General features: G+C 44.9%; 1 protein-coding gene across 27 annotated transcripts in view; it reads right to left on the bottom strand.

Moving 5' to 3' along the window:
- Positions 1–17,836, bottom strand: part of MAP2 (microtubule associated protein 2) — a 99,824-nt gene extending 81,988 nt beyond the window's left edge. For all 27 annotated transcript variants that reach the window (XM_027887843.1, XM_027887852.1, XM_027887853.1 and 24 more), the window contains exon 1: positions 17,773–17,836. The gene's annotated coding sequence lies outside the window, so the exon portion shown is untranslated. The remainder of the gene's footprint in view (positions 1–17,772) is intronic.
- Positions 17,837–18,089: the final 253 nt, after the last annotated feature.

Below are 18,089 nucleotides of genomic sequence, written 5' to 3'. Positions count from 1 at the left end.
AACAGACAAGAGAAAACAAATAATTCCTCTCTCCACAAAGAGCTACGGTGCATCAAACAGAACTCACTGGTGGCAGGCTCCCTGCAAGTAACTGGTGATTCTTCCCACTGCAGGGAATTACACTGTGCAGGAGGTGGTGCATGATACAAGTTTACCTACCTTCAAAAGCCAACCACTGAATTTTTCTTTCATTAATTTTCCCATGGTTTCTCAATCTGAGAGCCTTTTTGGGGAAAGCAATGTTTTTACCACATAAATAATATGTAGATAAAACGCGGATGAGAGGCCTTATTTGCTATTTTATTACTGACTTTAAATAATTGTGTGCTTTGCTGTCATTAATTTTTAAAGGAAAGCATTTTCCATCGAGTGTGATGGAATGTCACATCCCCTCTCCGAGCATCACAATGTTTAACAATTTCTAATGAAAATACACTGTATGGCATAGATTGTGCTGCCCTGTAATGAAAAGCACCTATCATTCAGCCAGACTCTAGCAAATGAACAGCTCTGCTGGTCTGATGAGTCTCTGACTGAAAGACAACATTACATCCCAGGCACGAGCTGTTCCATGTCCTCCTGCTGATGCAGCAAGAACAGGCCCTGCAAACCACACCTTGCCATTAGTGTGGGGCTGGTGCACTACATGAAGGAAGGGGGTGTCCATTTTCAACCTGTTCTGTGGCATCCCCTCAAGCTAAAAATCAACAGACAGCACACGGTGACACTGAGCGAATGATCAGGTGGGGGACATCAACGGGCAGATCAGCTGAGAAAAGTGTTCTGGGGTAGGGGTGATGCTGCAGAGGAAAAGCACAAGAGCAGCAAGGAAGACAGATGGCCCTTCCAGAAGCACCTGGTTATGTATCCAGAGCTGCCACTTGTAGGAGGTCTGAGGAGATGCTGTATGTAAATGTTTTATAGATGAGATGCTCTAAGCTGTAACAGTATAAGCAAAGTCTTGTATGTTTTCTTTTTCATTTAGGGCAAGCAGTCTGAAACACATGCCCCACCACTGACCTCGACTCTGACCCAGAGGGGCTGTGTCTGGTTGAAAAGATGATTCATTCACTCTGCTAGAAGGGCTGAATGAATAGGCAGTATTCAGACTGCAGAACACTTATCACTTGGGATTCCCTCAAAATTTAGGTCTGACATGACTGGGTCAGTAACCACGCGCTTTTGTTCCTAACTCCTTGAACAGAAATGTCTCCTTGCATCCTTCAGTGGTTCCCACAAATCAGGTCGATTTTTATGGCTTGCTAATTATTACTGCTAGACTTCTGCCAGGCTTCAGGATGGAAAATAGTGTATTGCTGAAAGCTCAGGGCACAAAACTTACAGAATAAATCACTGTCTATCTGGCAGCAACAAAATCCAGCCATGGCAGCCACCTAAATATACACATCTGGATAGTGTTGAACTTTATTTGTTTAAGAATGGAAAGTTTTGCTCTGCTTTTGTTGACAGAGCATACTGAAAACTGCCAAAAAATGCCAAAAGAGAAAAAGAAGTAACTGTCACAAATCAGATTTTGTCTAGAGGTGTGTCAACATCTATCACACATAAACATTAAGGTTGCAAGGTTACACCTCGGGAGTTTGGCTGTGAAAGAAACGAGAGATGACTGCAAAATCCTAACTGGGTCTCCATCTGCATATGTACTAAGCTACTGCCTCTCTCCATAAACATAGTTTATTCTTCCCAATCCCTCTGCCTAGATTATTCCAGTCTCTACTGCATCAGCTGCCCAGCCCAGCCCTTGTCCCTGTGGGCTTCAGTCCCTCACCCAGGGCCTGTCCCTGTTTGCTGTCCAAATTACAGCTTTCACCACCCCAGACTTCGCAGGATTTATCTGCCTGGTCCACTCCTAGGTCCTCTCCAGCAGGTTTCATCCCAAGCAGCAGTTTCCTCATTTCCATTCCTCCATTAACTTAACAGTTTTCTTTCCTGGCCTTCTCTCTCATCTAGTCCCTCTCTACAACTTGCCTCCATCTCACTGCTTTCCCATCCTCACCTTTCCCCCTATGCATTTTTTATCAGAGTTGTCTCTTCTGCCCCTGACTCCCTGCTTCCACAAGTTCTTGGCCATATTTTCTTGGTTGCCTCTGCATGTGAAGGCAAGGACTTTCTTCTCCTCTCCCAGAGACTATAAGCAAAAGAAAGGGAGATAATTCTTTCCCCCCCCACCACTCACAGTGACATGGCATGACATGTATTGGGCAGGTTCAGGGAGGTTGGAAGCAGCAGAGGCTCTAGCAAATCTCTCCTGACAACACACTAATTATGGGGAACAACAGAAATGTTGTCCCCTTTTCAACATCAAGGTCGCTAAAGAACTTCACAGACAAGACCTTGAGTTGAAACAGCAAACCTGGCAGCCTTGGCTCCAGGAAAAGCTTGGGCCAACACTTGCACATAAGGAGGGCACAATCTGAGCTTGACTGCCTGAGAGGGAAATTGCAGCCTAAGCCACAAGAAGTTTGGCAAAGCAGAAACAGAGTCTTGAAAAGGAAAGTATCAAGCTATCATACCTGGCAGCCTCAACTACAAGACCCTGACCAGAAAATGTGTGAATGGATGTGTATGCTATGCTCAGACAGGCACCAGCAGGTAGGATTGCTGTAGCCATAGTGATGGCAAGTACTGCAGGTCTAACGTTCTGATTTGAAGCACAAGGTGTAAAGACTGCAAAGACTTTTCTAAAAAGGCAGACAACGCTTCTTTGTATCCCCTGAAAGAAAGTACAGGTTCCAACATAACAGCTTCCAACAAAGGCATCTCAAAGGCTTTGCTATACCCTCTTCATCGGCAGAGAGCTCCTGCCACTCAAATCTGGGCTCCATTCCTGCCCAAACTCCTGCTGCTGTTGCTGGAGTGGCTCTGGGGAAGAGCCAGCTTGGATGCTGGGAGTGCAAAGGGAACGGCTTTGGACTCGGGGCCCTCCTTGCTGAGAGCAATGTAGTGTTCCTGATCTGTTGTGGATCCCATAATCCCTGGTCCTTTCCCCTGGCACTGCCACCACGATGTGCCTGCCCTCCCCAGGCAGGTTCCAGCAATTCAAAGGGGCACAACATGCCAAGGCCTCCCCCTAATCTCTGCTGAGTGACCAGCAGCAAGATACTTGTCCCAGGTCCAGTCTAAAGGTGCAAAAGGACCTGAATGTACTCAGCCTGGGCCCAGGTTTGCCCTGGCCAGCATGCAGGCTGCAGCACAAAAAGTTATACTGAGGTTCCTTGCAGCCCATGGGACAAAACCCGTGCAGAACAGCAGAACACCTTGTTCTAAAGTCCAGACACCTCTCCACTTCCAAAAATTTTCAGGAGTAATAAACAACCTTTGCTTTCCCTACATCTAGACTTGCACAGCTGTGAGGACAGAATACCCTTTCTCCCAGAAGATTTTGCTGCGAGGAGACAGAGGATGCTTAGGAAGGCTTTCTGCCTAAAAGGGAACTCTTTCTCAAAGGCAGTTTCAAAGCTTCCTCCCCCTCCCCACATAGCAAGAAAAATTCTCAGCCTCTCTCTCTGATCCGTGAGAGGAGAGAGATAACATTTACAGGAATGCTACAGGGCTGCTGTGGCCTGGGGAGAGTTGGGGAGGGCCAGTGATGATAAAGCCCAGGAGTGAGCAGGAGGTTTGCCTTTCCCTCTGAGGCCTGGTACCGCCTGGCAGGGCTGAGAAGTTTTAATGTCTTTGCCTTCGAAATAAACCCCTTTTTGAACCCTTTGCACTGCCTTGGCATTCGTGGGGAAGATACCTGCATTATGTTTTACCTTACAGTGACGTGGAACAAAAGAGCCCCTCCATCAAATGTTGGGCACCCCTACAGAACTGTGAAGAAACAGTAAATACAAACTGCCCCCAAACCAGTGTGCCCTCCTTCAGTCTCACTCCCCTCTCATCCCCCTTGAGAAAATGAGAAGATGTGCTTTGGCATCCAGCCCACGTCCCCCATCGCACCAAACACCTGTATGGCCAGTGCCAAATCCTCACAGATGAAAATGCTGGTTCAGACGCTGAGAATTCCTGAACAGGTCACAGATGGTGAAAGTTTCCTCCCACCGCACCCCCAATTTCTGCCCTGCATTAGGCTAGGCTGGCATTTGGGGGCATTTTTTCAGGGTACAGTACTGAGGTATCTTCCAGCATCACTGGGTACCCTGCATATGCACTGTCAAGAACAAAGAAATTATGAAAAGCACTTTTTTTTTTTTTTTAAACACAATACTTGCACATTATGAAATGAAAGATTCCGCTGCTGTCCTTTTAGCTGTTTCCAGATTGAATCACTCTACATGAGTAAGGCTGCAGCACAAACTAGGAAGACTAAAATCCTAAAAGCTCCTTTTCCTGAAGCACTGCTAGGATCAAACCCTACTGTGTGCATACCAATCAGCGGCGATTTTCAGAGAGGATTTACTCTGGTGCTTTGTCAGTGTTTTCTGTGAATATTAAAAAAGTCAGGAGATTTTTCTTGAAGCAAATTTTTGCAGTCCTCAACACATTTCAATTTTCTTCAAATTTCTGATCAGTTTAGAGGGCTTTACTTGTGAAGTGGGTATTGTTAACATCAGGTTAATAAAGACTACAGTATCCACATCATTATATTTGACATAAATCCCACGATCAAGCACAGAAAATTACCATTTAAAAGATACGGCTGATGTTTCAAACATCACCTATTCAAATGATATGCTGCTTTGAAGAAGGCATTGCACTTTACTTTGTTGTTCAGCTTCCAAGGAGCATTGCTTATAACCACTTGCAGCTTCCGAAATAGGGGTGGTCTTCTTCCCTTTGCCACAGCAAGAAATGACTATTGAGACATGGTTTTAAATAGAAGGCTTCTTTCTATCAATACTAAATGAACTCAAAGGTGACAGGAATTTACTATATAATCAGTTCTCTCCATATAGCTAATATTTCATTGCTGCCTTTTTCCCCAGTTGGATATGAAACCCAATGTGGCTCTATTTTCTTAGGCTCGTGGCATTTTACTGCTTTCTCTACTGGTTTACCTGTTCAAAATCCCACGAGTTCTTAACATGAAAGATTTCCAAAGTCAACAGGGAGATTTATGAACACTGAACAATGCTCTCTTTTTCAGGCCAGAACAATCTCCTGCAGCCAGAAAGGTGGGAAGGAGCTCAAGTTAGGGATGATCAGTGCAGCATTCACAGCCTTCTGCTCAAACTCCCAGATCAGTTCTCAGTCAGCGGTATCAAAAACAGTCACGGAAAATACTCTGCACGGCACTAGAACACTTCTCACTCCACCTCTTCTTCAAAATCCAGATAAAAAAATTCATCGCAACTTAATTCCCAACATTCATTTTTCCATTTCAGTAACTGTCAAACAAGGAAGACACAAGATCATAAAAACAGGGGCAGCAGCAAAGCTGGAGCTACACTAGGAAATACATTAAGGTCCCAGGATTATCCCAACTCTTCAAATCACTGTGTTTATGCAGGGCTAAATTAGATAGGAAAGGTTGCAAATGGACTTTCATACTCTAAAAAAAAACCAAAACAGTCTCTTGGTAGGAAAAAGTCTAAGCACCCAACATATTCTTGAGGGGGAGGAGGAACAGAGCAGCGCAGCCTTGCTGCAAAGCAGATCAATACCTGTGTAGAAAGCCAGGGAGACAAGGAGAACTTCCTTCCCCATAGCCAAGATGTCTCTGTCCTTCCCCAGTGCCCAAGTGCAGCGTTCTGTCTTGCTGGCAATCCTGTTATTTCTGAAAATCCTCCTTTCATAGCTTTTCTGAAGGTATGGGCTTGGTCCTGCTGACAGAGCAGGCATATCTATGCTGGGAGATCACCAGTGTACAGCTCCTGAGACAATGCAGGTGAGCTACTCAAGGATACCTGGGGTGGGGAGTTACAGTGTTAAATCCTTCAACTGTTCATCTCCTGTAAGCAGGTTGTAGTAAAAAAAAAAAAAAAAAATCACTAGAACTTCATGCATCTAAGAGCTGGAAATATCCAGCACATTTTCTCATTGCAAATCAACTTGTTTCTCAGCAGCTGAGTGAGCTGTATCTCACATTTTCTGACGCCCCCAGGATTACCGACCTGCATTCCCTGGGTCACTGCCTATCTGCAGGACTGCAAATACGTGGCAGTATGAATTTATGACGTGCCATACAGCATCAAACACAACTGAACACGGCAGGAGGCAAAGCACCAGCCACAATCAGCTGATTTCCATGAGTTAGCATGTTTTAGCCATGTGGTGTTTATGAGATCAACCCATTAACAGAAGGTGAAGCCTTCGATTCAGATCCTTCACAATTTCATTTTAACCCCTTCTTTCCGCTTGTCTCTGCAAACGTTCCTACACGTGGAAATACAGGATAAATCCACAGAGCACTCCGCAGTTTCTCGTGCATTTTTGTGTGTGTTTGGATGGGGGCTCGTGCCTGCAACGGTGAATCAAAACATGAGTCCAAAAACCTGGCTCCCTCAGGAATTACAAACATGACATAACTGTGACGCCAGAACACATCTAAAACAACGAACCAGCAACGTAAGGACTACATTGCACATTACTTTAATTGCACCCTCTTTGCAGAAAGGACAACAATAGAAGCTGGTAAAAAGATGACGAACAATTTCTGCATTTAGCAACACCTCCTTCCATTTTACTTCCTTGTCATCTCTGCACCAGAAACCCTGAAATAACCAGCATCACTGCAGTTGTAATGACTTGAACACCCACCTCAAGCACATACAGAAAAAAGCCTAATTTTGTAGGCTTTAGTGCTTTTAAATTATGTTTGTTACCATGAGAACTTGATTAAAATGCCACCCACAAGCTTGCAGAAGGGGGGAAAACAACAACAAAGCCAAAAAAATCTACTTTTAATCAGTGGTAGTACACTTGCTGCATTGCAGCATTTTCACAAGCTCCACAACCTTCTGCAGTAAGAGGCAGCAGAAATGCCCAGATAGATATATTTTGCTGAACACTTTACTCTGGAAAAAAATTAGCTGACAGCAGGATTGTTGCCCAGTACTATTACACAATATTCCATTCAAGGAAGATAAAGCACACATATGCGTTCCGTACCATGTGACAAGGCTTGTTTGGAAAAATAGAGAATCACATGTATGTGCAAGGTGAGGGCAACTCCTGACAGCCACTCAGAACAAGAATTTTTTTGGTGGTATCTGAGATAAGGCTACGAAACACTCTGCTTTTCTCCCCCTCCATCTTATCAATTTGCTAGCTTTATAAATTTATGTTGATTTTTATGTATATATATTTCTATACACTCAAATGATAGCACTGTATCATCTAGGCTTCTTGCCTTTTTTATTTCCCCTTTTAAATTTACAGTCTTTGGATTAATGGTCACGGACGCTGCATTACTGCAGTCTGACCAGGAGCCAGAGCTTGCAGAACAAGCACCCCGAGCCTGCAGCCACTTCAATGCAGGTAATTAGCACTGTGGCTGAATTAAAAGCCAGTCATAAACCACACAAAGTAGTTGGTTCAGCAGTGTTTGAGTGGAATGCTGCAGCTGATGCAGACTGTAGGAATGCCATGCAACCAATGGTGGGCCACAGAAAGGGAAGAGGCCCACGCCACTAATCACCTACTGGCCACTTACTCAAGAAGTGATGTCACTCAGCTCTCTCTTGGAAGAGACATTATCTACTCCTCCACAGGAGGGAAAGGATTGTAATTAAGAGACTGGTTAGACTGTATCCCATCCCAGGTAAGAACAGAGTGAATTTCCCCATGAAAGATCAATCCCCCTCTCAAAGACTCTGTTCATGCCAAAGCACGAGGCACCCTTAGACTTCAAATGCTTCAGCCCCAAGAGGAAAAATCTCTCAGCCAGAGAGAGAGATGGTAGGACTACGCCAGAAATCCTGGCTACTGTCTTCTCAAGAGGGAAATGTGAAGTGAGATGAAAGAATGGGAAAAACCAGACCTTTGATATAAAGAGGTCTCCCTGTTCTTTAGCAGCTGGTCTCTCCATTTTGAATGTGTGCACAAAGTGTACACACTTGAGGTTGCACTTCCCCCTGTCATGAGTTAAGCATCACAGATGATAGAGGATTCCACTGGAGGAGGGGACAAATCCATGAGAGATGGTGATGTCCCATCTGAACTGCACAGGCTGCATGGGCAAACGGTACCACCTAGGGGGAGGCATAAACCTCTTCCAGTGACACCAGAGGCTCTCTCAGAGCCATGCAAAAAACCACAAGGGTACTTGCTTGGACTTAGAACATCAGATGGGGAGTGTGGCATCACCTCTACTAGGCAAGATCCTATAGGAAAGTTTTTACATCGCTGTCAGTCATATTTTGGGGAGGAACTCTACGCAGCATCCATCACGAGTGATTTCACCGAGGTTGACAGAACTACCCTGACGTACCCCAGCTCCAAATCTGGCACCCACTGGCTGCCTGGAGCTCCCACATCAGCCCCTTCCTGTTCCCGCACACGAATCAAACTGACTCCCACCATTTCCATGGCATGTCCACTGGGCAGGCAAAACGTCAGCAAAGCTGGACCCTACGAGACCACAGGCATATCATACCTGAGGGTGGGACACGGTGCAACGAGATGTGAGGGAGGAGGGCTGAGGTGGGACACGCAGAGCAACCAGAATTGCAGCAGCCGTGGCTGAGCTCTGCAGAACCTGCTCTCATACCCAGGGCCCACAGTGCTGGGGAAGTGCCAGGTTAGGCCAGCAGGACCAGCTCAGACAGCCCCTTGGCTCTTCTGGCATAATTTATTACAATTACAGAAAAAATAATAATAGAAAAAAACTATAGGAAAAAGAGTATAATTTTCTATTTTTCCCCTCCTTTCCTTCACTCTTTCTCTCAGCAAATTGCAGAAAATCTCAGACCATGTTCCCATAGAGTTGCAAAGAAGAGGAAGAGGAATGCTTACAATCATCCAAACCTCCCAGTGACTAAGAACAAAACCTCTCCATGCTTAAGAAAAAACTTGGCTTATCCTTCACAGACATGGACTTTCCAGGAGATTATTAACATTAAAAATTATAAGATACTTTAAATAAAGAGATTTTCCTTTTATTATCTGTTGACTGCTGAGACTATCATTGTCTCACCTCTTCGCTGGATTATTGTTAATTTATTACTTGCTGGTAATTTATCTTCTTCTATTAAGCATTATCTGCATAGAATTTGCTAAAACTGACCAAAGGATGAAGAATTTCACGCGTTGATGTAAGTGCCTTCAAGATTATCTCACTCAAAAAGAGGTTTTCTTCCTCCTACAACTGTGGTGTAATAAAGATATTCCTAAATCACAAGGATCTTTCAAAAGGCAGAACAGTTTTATGGTCAAGGCACTGAGATTCAAGATCAGAATTAGTCCAGGTCCCTGGTGCTCACCTGTCACCATGACCTCGGACTCATGAACCTCAGTTCTCCCAGCTGTAAAACATGGATTACAATGTTCTGGAACTTGCCTATTTGTGCTGCAAACCCTTCAGGGCAAGGGCTGTCTCTTCCCATATGTGCAAGGATGCTCTGGCTTCCAACCAAAACCTTTGGATCCAGATTTCACAAAGTTTTGCTCAGGAAAGGACATTTATGAGACACAGCATCTGCCTGGAGGCAGCACAACAAACTCGAAGGAACAAAAAGAAGACACAAAAGGAGAGGACTGCAACACTGGCCAGTGACACCAGAGCCTGAGTGACTTCCAGAGCACACTGGGAAAGTAGAGGCATCTGGGACACGTGTGCCTGCCTGACAGCTCTGGGGACAGAGGCAGCCCTGAGCTCAGCTCAGACCCTCGGTGCTGCTGAAAGGGACCCTTAAAACTCTCGATGATAAGCCAGGACTAGCAAGAATAGCCACAGTTTAAAATATGGAGTGAAGTCTCTGATGAAGGTTGCAGCCCACAAACTACATTAAGGAGTCCCTGTTGTTGGTGTGAGCAGAAAAACAAATGAAAATGCAGATTCCTATTTCAGCTCCATGGGGCTGTTGGCCTGACCAACTGGGTTGTCTCTAAATTACTTAATTCCTTCACAGAATCTCCATAACACTTCCTACATCTTTCCTCCAGGGATCTATATAAAACTCGCTGCATTTCTTCTTCTGATGGATGCTCACTTCTAAAAATACTTTTACCAAGAACTGCCTTTGGTAGGAATTAAAAATGTGACACAACATAGTCCCAAAATTCGTTTCAGAAAACAAAAATGGCAAGGTACATACCAAGTTGCCAATACCAAGCTAACTCCACAACTACATCACAGGTCCTTAAAATTTCTCCCTGACATTAAACCAGTATCGTAAACACTCTGCTCTGATTCTGCCGTGCCACCTCAGCTGAAGACGTGTGAACGTACAAGCAACCCAAAAACATTTGGTCCCCAATTGTCTCGTTCTGTTTGTGCTCTGCTTTCCTGTCTGCTGTGTCTGTCCACATCCATAACTGTGAATCAAACTGGCCAATTTCTACCACATCTTACAGAAGAGTCTAAGCTCCCACCTATCACCTTAGGATATCCACAGACGGGTAAAGGAGAGAGAGGGTATTAAGTGCTTCTATGCAGGGAAATACAAGAAGAGCTCATGCCGTATTTCTCCTGTCTGCCAGTGTCCTAGTGGTCTAATCAGTGGATGTGGAGCTCACGTGCAGCCACAGCATATGCTCCTTCTTGCCCAATTAACTGTCTAAGCAAAGACAGGCAGAGGATGAAACAGGTATTGGTTAACCCACAGAGAATGGGAAGTCACTGCAGAGAGGATGCAGAAAGCTGTTTAGAAAATGCTACGTGGAACTCAAAGTCAGTCAGGAGACCCCAAAGGTCCAAGGAGTAAATGGAGATAATTCAGTGAAGAATCAGAAAAACAACACAGGGAAGGAAAGCCAGGGATGAAGGAAAGAACCATGGGCTGTAGTTCTGAAAGATCACAGGAGAGAGTGTGAATCTTCCACGGGGAACCAAGGGGGTGAGAAAACCAGCCGTACATGGTTACCATAGGAAGGGAACACAGGGAGAGTTAGGGGTAGACTCAAGGTAGAGTAGTATTAAATACAACAAGTTTCAAGTAGAAAGTCAACACTGGATGCCACCCCACACTGACAAATAATACTCATTTATTTTATTTATGAAATAGTTTAATTGGCAACACCACTTCCAGCAGTGAGCTGAACTCAAACTAAGAGGAAGTCCTGACTTCAGGCATTTCAAAGTACAGACTTGTTCTGGTAGGTCCAGGTACATTTCAGATTGCAAGAGAAGGTACTTTCATTACTTTACCAGATCCTCCTCACTCAGGGTAGAAAGAAACAGCTTTTCTCATCTCCACTTGGTGGTTTTATTGCTAGCTGAAAACTGTTCACTAAACATTCAGAACCTGGGGGGGTGAGGAAGGGCAGAGGAGGGGATCCAATTCCATTCTAAGGCCAACATTTACACAAGTTTTAAATGGAGCTGAACTATTTGGTCCATTTCTGTTCCAATATGCAGAAATACAGAGCTGCATGGCTAACTGGACTTTTGCAACATTAGAGAGAACAATGTTCCCAACGGAAAACATGCTGAGACAGACAAGAGATGAAGATGGCCTCCTGTATAACCCCTCATACACTGGATTTTAAGTAAAAACAAACAAACAAAAGACAAACAAAACCACAAACAAACAAAAAACCCCACACAAATAAAATAGGCTGTATAGTGTTATGTTCTTTCACGCTGACAAGTCCCCAGTGAACTGCACCATGTGAGGAGGGTTTTCCATCTACAACTTCCCAGCATGAACTATGGAGTCTCTAAGGCACAAATTACAGTGGCAAACTTGGTCTCACCTGCGTGCTGTCGGGCTGCTTACCCCTCCACGCCTCTGCACAGGCTTGACTGTCAGCTCTTTTGGGTCTGGAACAACTCTGAGCACACAGCATCTAACACAACAGTGATCCAACCCAGACTTGGACACCTAGTTACTAATATTATGGTAGCTACAGCAATGAATCACAAAGCATTAAGAATCACAGCAAAAGCTGTTGCACACAGTATCTAGTTCCCAGGCATGCTGCCATTTACCTTAGACTTGATCCTGTTGTGTTTAATTCTGTTTTCAGCACAGAGTGGATGTTCTCCTGATTTTTAGCAGGGAAACCGATGCCAGAGTAACTACATAAGCACGCAAAACATTTTTTTCTAGCCCCAAGGAGGTCACAACTGAAATAAGGATACCAGGGAGCTGTTAATAAGAGTATGCTGCAGAAAAACCTTAGCAGTGTAGGTACAGGTAACATCATGAATCACCTGTTGAGGCAGGACTCCCGATCAAAGTGCCTCACAATCTACCCCAGATACCCCACACAGATGTGGCAAAAGGCAGAAAACCGGCAATCCTACAGTCTTCTAATGTGACATTCAAGGATGATTTGATGACGCCGTGTCTGTAACATCAGGATCTCACTTCTCACATCGTATTCTCAACTGAATACGAACTGCATGGTGTATTACACCCCTCTCCCTGCGTAATTGTTCCAGCTGCCCAACGTGTCATGGCTACAGACCGGACTGAATTTTAACTTCCTGCTTCACAGGGATTAAAATTAAGGGGGGAAAAATGACTCATCCTAAGGATGACAACCACAGTATTTTTTGGTCATGATCACGAAAAGTTTTCTTTCATCAACTTTGCTGGAAAGAACATTAGGATTCAAACATCTGTTCTTCCCCTAAGTGTTGCTCCTCAATACAAATGAATCTGTTTCTCTCTCAAACTCATCTCATGGAGAATGCTCACAGCACTCCCATTACTCCCACTACCTCTTTCAAAAGCATTTATACTGGCACAACTGGTTAAATAGAGGTAACTCAGCACTAACTCTGTGTGTCAGGTTCACCAGCACTCCCTGCAGGGGCTGTGATGCACTCAGTGACTCGCACTAGTCACAGTTACAGTTATTAAGTGGGAATGGGATAGTTTTTTCCTTGAGTGCTTCACAGGCAGCACTGACTTCCAGCCCCCCTCAGTGCTGAGAGCCAAAAGCATATCCCTGTGTGCTGTATCCCCATCCTGACACCAGCCAGAACCAGATACTTCACAGGGAAGTTCTGGAGATGGTAAGTTTTCAGAAGGATGTCCATGGCAAAAATTCAACTGCCTTTAGGAGAGCTGAGCTTCTACTCCACGGTGTTGAGTTTTCTTTCCCTCCACATCATCCAGGGGGAAAAACTCAAGTTATGAGAATTCAACGTTAGCACACTGGACTGGTTCTTGAGCTACAGGAAGGATTATGTTGACTGGTGGAGATGAAGAAGCAACTGCAGTAAGTGTTCACAAACCCAAAATCCAGCTCAACAACTCACCTTCACCTTGATTAATTTTGCCTGTCTATAAAGTCACTTAAGTACTGCACAGAAATGGAAAAGCTCAGTACTGGTGTTGGCTGCTGATCCTGATAAAGGCATCAAGCACAAGCTGCAACACACAGAACACTCCTGTCTCCCTTCCTTGCCAATCCCTTCCTCAAAATTAAACTCCTTTGTTCATCACGACAGAGGGAAAAGGAAGCACGACATTTTCCTCTTCCTCTCCCCTCCTGGTCTCTCTGGTCCACCTCTTGCACCCAAAGAGCTGGAAGGAGGCTTACTAAAAAGCTGCAGCAACTCAAGGAACCTTTGCCTCTCAATTCCTTCCTGAACAGTTTTGCTTCTTGGCTGTAAACAACTTTTAAGTATTTATTAGTGAGTCATCCTGCTACATAAGAGTATTACTAACACCACCACCACAATTATGATCTGATTGTGACAGGGGACATTCTCCTTCCTTTCCACTGCTTAACAATCGTGTCTGAATCCTTTCAAAATGCAGCAAAATCTACCTTTGATAGCTGACAAACACAAGGAGCGCCGCGTTCAAAATTGCTTGTTTCAAAACAGGTGTTTACAAATGAACGAAGGTGCAGATAATGGCTATTAAGATAATCAGAAGGAGAGAAGAGAAAAGTTGATTATAAAATTGATGATAGCCCTCCTTTCAAAGGAGAAAAGAGACAGATTGATGCTAAGTGATAAACACGAAGGAGGAAAAACCGAAGGCCAGTTTGGTACAAGGACCCCGTGGCCACTTTAAGTTTTAGCTGGAAGCTTAAAGGTTTCTTGCAAGTGAGACTGCAGGACAACCTGTTGGCAGGAAACTAGTTTTAAGAGGAAGGCTGATGAAGGAGGATTGGATGCCACACTGGCATCTGTGTCAGAACCACCCCGGTGGGGATGCCTCCCTGCAGCCCTCTCAAAGCAAAGCAGGAGACATCCAAGCCAGCTGCGTGGGAAGACAATGCCAGTAACAACACTAAGCTACACCTTGCACTCTGCCCACCTACAATCTTCCCCTAGTGCTACAAAGAGCACTGACAGAAAACCCAAAAACCCCAAGTAAGCAAAATGAAAAAGGAGAACATCTCCAGAACTTTTGATTCTTCAGAAATCAAGCCAATACTTCTCATGATACTACAAGAAACGCTTCTAATTACTATCAATTCATATCCCTTTTCCTAAAAACTGTCTTAATCATTGCTCACTGACGTATTTCTATACAGTGTCAACTTTCAACCGCTGGTGAGGGGAATTTCTAAGTCTGAAATACAAGCTATGGTGTGCCTAAGGTGCAGTCATTTCAAGTGTGATTGGCTCTCTATGAAATTCATCTAAGATGTGCATGTATCTAAAAGGGTTCCAGCCTAATCCAACCAAGTATTAATAAACAAACCTTCCCAAGTGCTGTCCTCAAGGCTCTGCTTGGGATGGCTGCTGCCAAGCTGCATCCCCATCTACGGACCTCTCCTTCTGAGCATCAGTAGGTTCACAGCAGAAAAAAAGAGCAATTAATGCTTATACTCAAAAGGTTACTCAAAATTATTCGGAATCTCAGTGTGACTGAGCCTCTGGAGGGAGTTAAGAGTCCTCCCTTCCTGCTTAGAAACAGCCCCAGAAGAGCAAATTGTCTTGGTGCTTTCCTGTTTTGGGGGCCCTTCACAGACCCACAGAGAGAGAGACAGCACAGTGAAAAGCTCATGCCAGAAGGAGATGCTGAGTTTGTTCACAACACACAGGGAATCACAGGCCCAGTGGTCAATGTGGAGAGTCACTACAGCCACCTCAGGAGCATCAGATTCCATAACACTTCCAAAGCTGAGCCCTCAGCTCCAAATGCTGCAAACAGGCTGTGCTGACACCCCAGCTCAGAGGGACATGAGCTTTATCACCCATCCCTGTAGCTCTCTGTGACACCTTGCTGGTTCTGTTCCTCCTCCCCATCCAACATCCCAGCCTTGGGGGATGCAAGGGAGCAACAAAACAGTCTCCTTTTCCTGAGCCCCCCACCTCCTTTATCATAACATTCCCTGCGCTCACCTGTGGCATGTTATTTCCACTGTTAATCTCACTGTTAGTCACCCAGAGCCAAAGGGACACAGGAGAGACAGCAACACTCACAAGACATTATGCCTGGGTTTTATCTCCTAACCACTGATGCAGTGACCTTGCGTAGAAAACGCTAGTTCTGATGTGCGATTGTTTCTCCCTCTTTTGATTTCAGACTTGCCCGCTTTTTAAACTGTCTGTGGCATCTCAGCAGCATCAAGAGGCTACGGGGCACTCCACGGACACACTCTTTATTTCAAGAGCAGTAATTTAGGCCTGTCAGTTAAGAGTGGGGCCTGCAGAGCCAATTAAAGCTTTGCACAGCAGACATCTGAGAATTTACTTTATCAACAGTGGAATATTATCAACAGCCAGACAGCGAATGCAATAAACCTGCCTGTTACTTTAAGCCTTCCAAGCTAATTTAATCCTTCATTTAGTACCCGCACGCTGCTGCGAGGGTATTCCGGGGCCATGGGAAAATTCCTGAAGCGTGTAGGATCACTGTAAGCAGCCTTATGGTGCCCTGCTCCCTGACAGACGCTGGCAGGGAGCCAGCCTGCAGGCATGCTGGGTGCTCTGCGTGCCCCCAGGGAGCCTGAGCGGAGTAAATGCCAGGGCCACGGTGGCTCCAGCCCTCCCACAGTTCACAGCCCAGGAGGAGAAGGGTCCTTCCCAAACTGCTGGGCTTCCTGTGCTCTGCTTTGCGACAGGAGCAGCATTGAAACTCTGGGGAACAATGAGAGGCATCTTAAACCTCCTGCCAGAGGGACAGGAGAGGCTGGCAGACACAGCCTTTCTGTGCCTCCACAGCCCGTGGCAGGTCTCTGCTGCCACAGCCTGTGAGAATGAAAAGTTCACGGATGAAAAGTCAACTGCCTGTTATTTGTGTGCCTGCTTTTTACAGCCTACAAACCTAGAGGGCCAAATTTGATCCTCAGTTTCCATTTCCTTCAAATTCATAGATCCAGGAGAGAGTGTATGCAGAAGTAAACTAGGGGCTGGTGAGGAAATTCATACATTTATGGCTCATAACAGCTCAGGAAGTCCAAAAATCAGCCTTGTACTCAATACACACACACACACAAATGCACATGTGCATGTCCACACAGATCCCAGAGCATACACTGTCGCCTTTCTTCATCCTGTAGTATCAGCTTCCCTTCCTTTAAAGCTGTACTTGATCTTTCTATTTTTTCATCATTCAGTATCCTGGCAGGCTCAGAAGTATGGCACAGGCTACTGGAGAGAACAGGGGAGACTGGTTTTGCTCACGGTGTAAGTTTAACCTCACAGAAGGAACGAGTCCTAAACTGCCATAATCTGGCACCTTCCTTTTTATCAGCGACAACACAAAGGAGGTAACTTTTATCAGCTGAATAAAATTTTTATGCATGTGTATTTGTTCATGCTACTCTTTAAAGGATGCAGAGTTTGAACCTCTCTGGTTTGCTGAGCTGAGATCCTGGGGAGGGGACCGCATTGCTGTTATGCCTTACACCAACTTCTAGAGCATCTCCTGTGCTCACTGAAACCCTCTCATTTTGCTTGTGTTGCAAGGCCAGAGCAAACACATCACCCCAGAAGAATGGAAATATTTCACCCTGCCCTGCCCAAGTGAAGCTCGGGCCACCCTGCTCACACCACATTTCTTCCTTACACTTCATATGTAGATTTTCAAACTCCATTCCCACTTGCTGAAGTCTGTCTTTGGCATTTCAAATTCATGCCTGTGAGAACAGAAACTATGTTCAGTTGTAAATCAAACTGAAATGAATATGTGTACATACAGAAATGCTGACAAAACAAGTATCTGCTTATCTACATGACAGAGGCGGCACAGGTTCTCCCTAACACAGTCCTCTGAGATAGGAGCCTCCTGAATGTTTTCTCTTTCCCAAAAAGGAGAAAAAGTGCATTTTTTTGATCTAACCCAATGATTTCCGGTTCTGCAGATGTGGGAACATTATGCTTGTGATTACTGTGCCAAACCATCCTCATACTTTCTGTGGTAGGACTCAGTGCGGTGGCAGGACGTGACACACCAGAGCAATGTGCAGCAGCACCGTCATCTCTCTCAGATGCTCTGCCTTTGTATCAGCACCACCTGACAGACTCACACATCTTAGGCCCTTTCCACCCAGGGCTGTAGGCAGGTTCTTGTTTACCCAAAAGCAAGAGAGCCGCTTTGACAATGGGCACAGCGACTCCCATCAGATGCAGGAGGCTTTCAAAGTAAAATCCAAGGAGTATTAAAAAAGCAGAAACTAACCCAAGAAAAAGTAAGTATTCCAGGAGCTAGAGGAATTTTCTCAAGCCCCCTCAATCTGTTGAAGCAGATTTTCCTTGTGAAGCTATGCTAACAAGTTAAAAGGTCATACCTGTTTAAGCAGATGATAGGATGCGGCGTCTGGTTGTTAAACAACGGAAACTCTCTGTTCCTATAAAGAAATAGAAAAATATACACTCTATTTAGTCTTTATGCAGTGAATTTAGCATAAATTCAACACTAAAAAGAATATAAGATGCCCTTACATCTTACATGTACACTTCTGTCCAAGCCTTTTCCTCTCAGCTTTATTTCCCAAGGCTCACTTGAGACTCCTTAATTCAGATCCTCTGTTATGTTCCGCCTGCTTGGGGACCACCAAGGAGCTGCTTAATCCCTAGGCCTGCCCTAAAAAACGCTGGCAATGGC

Source organism: Empidonax traillii, unplaced genomic scaffold, assembly GCF_003031625.1.
Source record: "Empidonax traillii isolate 1590-97213 ecotype Southwest subspecies unplaced genomic scaffold, ASM303162v1 scaffold223:size1722714, whole genome shotgun sequence".
Taxonomy (NCBI): Eukaryota; Metazoa; Chordata; class Aves; order Passeriformes; family Tyrannidae; genus Empidonax; species Empidonax traillii.
Note: the sequence above shows the minus strand (reverse complement) of the source record. Positions and strands in the feature narration are given on the sequence as shown.